Genomic DNA, 5,908 nt, shown 5'->3' on the forward strand with positions numbered 1-5,908 from the left:
TATGATGAGGGGAATTAAAAATAAAAATGAAAGTAGAGACTGCTTAAATCTTCATTACCAAATCGTTCCCAGTCCATTCCCATTCATAGCTCCCTTCCCCACATTCACCAGGGCTTTTTGCCGTCTAATCATTTTGCCATGCTTTTCTTCATTGAAATCATTTCCATTGTTTCACTGTCTCTTAATGTGTGCCCTTTCTAACTTTTTGTTACCATAAACTACATACAATGAAAATTCTTATGTGTATTCTTTTGGCACACACGTGAGAATTTCCCTGGGGGTGGACAGAATTTGACTCCTATAACTGCAGTTTGCACGTGGCGTAACTAGTGTAGAAAAGGTTTGAGTAATAGCATTGCTATTCAGGGGAGCCTGGTCTGCAAGGCCCCTCACTTGGAACAGGAGCACTTTCCTCTCTGGCCTCTCTGAGTCTGCACCTCAGGTCTGGCTCCAAGGATGCCAGCCTTCACGCGGACACTGTGCGAGGTGAGAGCTGTTTTTACAGGTGGTCTTGGCCAAGAGCAGCCCAGGGTAGGAGAGCAGTGTAGACAGAATGACCTGTGAGATCAGAAAGGGCAGCAGCGCGGTGGACACAAGCTAAGATTAGGGATCAAAGATAGCCCAGTCCCTGGTGAAGTGGGGTGGGGATGCTGCCACCACAGCTGCAGGTACAGGCGTGCCATGCTGGGGGCCCGGTGGGTGTCAGAGTGGTGGAGCGAGCAGGAAGCTAGTCACTCAATAACTAGCTGAGAGATGGCCTTTATCCCCATTAATCGGGTGCACAGACAGGGCGGTGTTAAGTCAGGGCAGGAATCTCTGGGAGCGGCAGCGGGCACTGAGCAGGCACTCAGCTCCTCACGGTGGCCATGGATCCCGCAGCCCAGCCATGGAGGAATGACCGAAGCTGTAGACGGCCCGGGGCCGGGTGCATGCACCTGAGCCGCAGCGATGCCTCCCCCCACACGCAAGCTCAGGCCGAGGGGACAGTCCCGCTTCCCAGAGAAGGGGGTGGGGGAGAGCGGATGGCAGGAGGGAATTGTCCTCAAAGGCGGAGGCTTCACAAGTTCTACGGGAGTGAAATTTTTAGAGACAGAATACTGTCTAAAGAGGATTTTTTGGAAGTTTTACCACATAAAACACTTGATGTTTCTTCAGGGAAAGACGGATTCTGGCCAGGGTGGGCACGGTGCGGTCTCAGGCCAGCTGAGTGCGTCCTTCTCTGTGACTTCGCGGGGGGTGGGGGGGTGGTGGCAACTCACCGGTGTAAGGTAAGACGGGGCGAGACGGGGAGGAAGAAACAGGCACGATCAGAGGGCGGTGACAGGAGGTAATGTTGACACCCAGAACCTGCAGGTGGGGCAGGTCACATTCTCAGTCATCACCCGGGCCCCAGAGGGAGCCCCTCGTCCCTCTGCGTTCTGAGCGGGAGCCTGTCATCTGAAAGCAGCGTGGGAGACACCCAAAGGTCGGATTTGGGCTGGGACAGATGAGAAGACTTGTGACTGTACCATGATGTCTAAGCTACAACTGCTGTTCGTTGAAGCTGTGAGGCATTTTGTCTCCAAAAAGGAAATATGTCTTCAGTTAATGACAATTCACAACACGTGCTCAGCTCTCCCGTGGCGCGATTTTCCATAAACGTGGCAGAGCCGCGCTGGCACCTGCGGGCCGGGCCCACACTAGCGCTTTAAGGGCTCTGCTGCTCAGAGGGGGCGGGAGGTGTGGGTGCAGAGCTGGGGGCTGGGGCAGGTGTCCCCGGAGCAGCAGGGTGTGGGGAGGCACAGGCGTGCCCCAGGGGCACTGCCGTCTGGCTCGCTGCCACGGAGACAGCCTGCTCGCTGCAGAGCACACAGGCCCACAGCTCCGAAGCCTGCGCCGCGGCCGCGGGCACAGCAGCCTGGAAATGCAGTGGGGGAGAAAAATGTTTCTTCTCCAGGACCGTCATAAGGACTCAGTGACACAATGAAGGTCCCTGCTCTGTGCTCACACGTGGATGGCGGCGGGTGGATGCGGATTCTGTTCTGTTTGACAGCCTGAGGCTGAGAAGACCGATCAGGGTGGGCCTTCCTCCCAGCAGCTGCAACAGCTAGTTCAGGTCTCAACCCCTGAAGGGGCGGGCTGCCCTGGCCTCCCCCAGGTGCTGGCCAGCTAAGCCTGCGGCTGGGCATCTCTGTCCCTGCAGCCTGGCCTGCTTGCCCGGCTGACTTTGATCAGGGCCATATGCCACTGTCGTCATTTGTCCTTGTTTGTGTTTCCTTGCAAACAAATGTCACATCTTTCTGTCTTTCTGGGAGTCCCTCTCTAGCCAGTTGGGTTTTAACCCTTTCCAGACAGGGGCAGGTTTCACCTCTGGGGTGAAACCTGAGAATTTGCATTGCTCATAAGTTCCCAAGTGCAGCTAATGTGACCCCACCGATTTAGCCCAAGCTCTGGTTTGGACACTTATGTTGCTTCTGAGTTCACTCATATAAACAACACTGCACTGAAAATGGGTTACTGAAATGTTGGGCACATCCTTAATTTCCTTAAGGGTAAATTTCTAGAAGTGGGATTGCCAAGACAGATGGCATCACAGGTTTAAAGTTTTACTACCTATTGCCAGAAAATTAGTTTCAATTTATTTTTCCAACAGAGGACACCAGTTCTGGACCTTGTGTTGATTTAATTTCTCTATTTCTATTAACAATAAAATGTGCCCACCTCATCTAGCTAATATAGCCGATGAGGACAGATTCCCAGTGTGCGGGGAGTGTAAACCCAGGAAGCCTGCCTCGCCTGTCTGTCTCGGTTTCTTCATCTGTCAGAGGGGAAAGAATACTGCCTGGCCCCCGGCTCCGGGTTGCTGTGAGAATCATGAAATGTTGATGGAGTGCCCTTTCTAAACTGTGACTCACCTGCAAGCGGGAGGTTCAGACATCTCCCTGGAGGATTAGGACGCAGGCCATACTGTGGGAATTGTTCCAGAAACTTAGAACTACTAGGGAGATGTTGCTTAAGGGCTTATCTTCACAATCAGAACTCTTGCCTGTGGGAGGCCCCCAGTAGTGTGATTGTAAATATTCGACACCTTGCTGGTGGGGGCAGGGGGTGCTCTCATTTTAGCCTTTGCTTCTTACCATGGTGTAAATACTCCCACCAAACCTCTGTCTTAAAATGTAGTAAAATAATAGGAAGTAGAGAGTTTTGAGTATTTGTTACTTTTTTGTTTAACATAATTTATTTAATTATAGGTTTCTATGATTTTAATTTTGATAATGGCTCTGTTTAACAACTGGCTTGCAAAGTTCTTGGAAGATTTATTTATTTATTTTGGTACAAAGTTTTTTTTTATTTCAGCATATTGGGGGGGGCGTACAAATGATAAGGTTATGTATATTGCCCTTCCCCCTGCCCTCCTGAGTCAGAGTTTCAAGTGTGTCCATTCCCCAGATGGTATGCATTTCACTAATTATGTATGTATATACTTATCCCCCCACCTGTCCGACACCCAATAAATGTTATTTCTATATGTCCACTTAGGTGTTGGTCAGTGAAACCAATTTGCTGGTGAGTACATGTGGTGCTTGTTTTTCCATTCTTGGGATACTTCACTTAGTAGAATGGGTTCCAGCTCTATCCAGGAAAATATAAGAGGCGCTATATCACCATTGTTTCTTAAAGCTGAATAGTACTCCATGGTATACATATACCACATTTTATTAATCCTCTCATGTATTGATGGGCACTTGGGTTATTTCCACATCTTTGCAATTGTGAATTGTGCTGCTATAAACATTCGAGTGCAGATGTCTTTTTAATTGAGTGTCTTTTGTTCTTTTGGGTAGATGCCCAGTAATGGGATTGCTGGATCAAATGGTAGATCCACTTGTATTGCTTTAAGGGATCTCCATACTGCTTTCCATAGAGGTTAAACTAGTTTGCAGTCCCACCAGCAATGTGGGAGTGTTCCTATCTCTCCACATCCATGACAACATTTATTGTTTTGGAACTTGTTAATAAAGGCCATTCTCACTGGAGATAAGTGATATCTCATTGTGGTTTTGATTTGCATTTCCCTGATGATTAGAGATGTTGAACATTTTTTCATATATTTGTTAGCCATTATTCTGTCTTCTTTTGGAAAGTTTCTGTTCATATCCTTTGCCCACTTTTTGATAGGGTTGTTTGATTTTTCCTTGCTGATTTTCCTGAGTACTAAATAGATTCTAGTTATTCTGCTTCAGTGGAACAGGTATGAACGGCTCATGTTTGAGCCACAGCAGGAACACAGAGTCCACCTGGCGCATTTGGCAGATTGCAGGCCACAGGCATCAGTGATGAAATACAAACAGTCACACTGTAAGCTTCACCACCCAACCCACAACAAATCCAATCGATCACAGTAAAGCCAAACTAAGATAATTAAAAGGCAAGAATAGCCGCCGTTGAAGACGGATCTCTCAATACCTCAGTGGGGAGGTTCTGGACACAGAGCCTACTCCCCACATTGCAGTTCCCTCTCTGCACAGGTGTGGGGGCGCAGCTTGGTTGCATGTCTGAGCACCAGATGTCTGAGTAGGACCCCAAAGCCCTTTACTGGATGTGTAGCTTGTGAAAATGTTCTCCCATTCTGTAGGTTGTCTGTTTGCTCTCTTGACAATTTCTTTGGCTGTGCAGAAGCATTTTAGTTTGATCAGGTCCCATTTATTTATTTTTGTTGTGGCTGTGATTGCCTTTGGGGTCTTCATAAATTCTTTGCCTAGGCCAATGTCTAGAAGAGTATTTCCAACGTTTTCCTCTAGAATTCTAATAGTTTCACACCTGAGGTTCAAGTCTGTTACCCAGCGTGAGTTGATTTTTGTGAGAGGTGAAAGGTGTGGTTCCTGTTTCAGTCTTCTACATGTGGCTAGCCAGTTTTCCCCGCACCATTTATTGAATAAGGATTCTTTTCCCCAGTGTACGTTTTTGTCTGCTTTGTCAAAGATTAGATGGTTATAGGAGGATGGCTTTATATCTGGGTTCTCTGTTTTGTTCCACTGGTCAATGTCCCTGTTCTTGTGCCAGTACAAAGCTGTTTTAATTACTATAGCCTTGTAGTATAGTTTGAAGTCTGGTAAATGGATACCTCCCATTTTGTTTTTATTGCCTAGAATTGCTTTTGCTATACAGGGTCTTCTCTGGTTCCATATAAAGCATAAATTATTTTTTTCTATATCTGTGAAAAATGATGATGGTATTTTAATAGGGATTGCATTGACTCTGTAGATCACTTTGGGTAGTACAGACATTTTAACAATGTTGATTCTGCTGACCCAGGAGCATGGTATAGTCTTCTATCTGTTTACATCCTCTGCTATTTCCTTCTTCAGTGTTTCATAGTTCTCCCTGTAGAGGTCTTCTACCTCCTTAGTTAAATATATTCCTAGGTACTTTTATTTTCTTTGTTGCTATTTTGAAGGCAATTGAGGCTTTGATTTGGTTCCCATGTTGACTGTTATTGGCGTATATGAACACCCCTGATTTGTGTGTGCTGATTTTGTATCCTGAGACTTTACTGAATTCATTTATTAATTCAAGGAGTATCATGGTTGAAACCTTGGGGTTTTCTAGATATAATATCATATCATCAGCAAAGAGTGAAAGTTTGATCTCTTCTGCTCCCATTTGGATACCCTTAATTCCGCTCTCTTGTCTGATTGTTATAGCAAGGACTTCCAGCACTATGTTGAATAGAAGTGGAGACAGAGGGCAACCTTGCCTTGTTCCAGTTCTAAGCGGGAATGCCTTCACTTTTTCCCCATTCAGTATGATGTTGGCTGTGGGTTTGTCATATATGGCTTGTATCATTTTTAGGTAAGCCCGGTCTATGCCTATTTTGTTTAGCATTCTTATCATAAAAGGGTGTTGAATTTTATCAAATGCTTTTTCT

Source organism: Microcebus murinus, chromosome 14, assembly GCF_040939455.1.
Source record: "Microcebus murinus isolate Inina chromosome 14, M.murinus_Inina_mat1.0, whole genome shotgun sequence".
Classification (NCBI taxonomy): Eukaryota; Metazoa; Chordata; class Mammalia; order Primates; family Cheirogaleidae; genus Microcebus; species Microcebus murinus.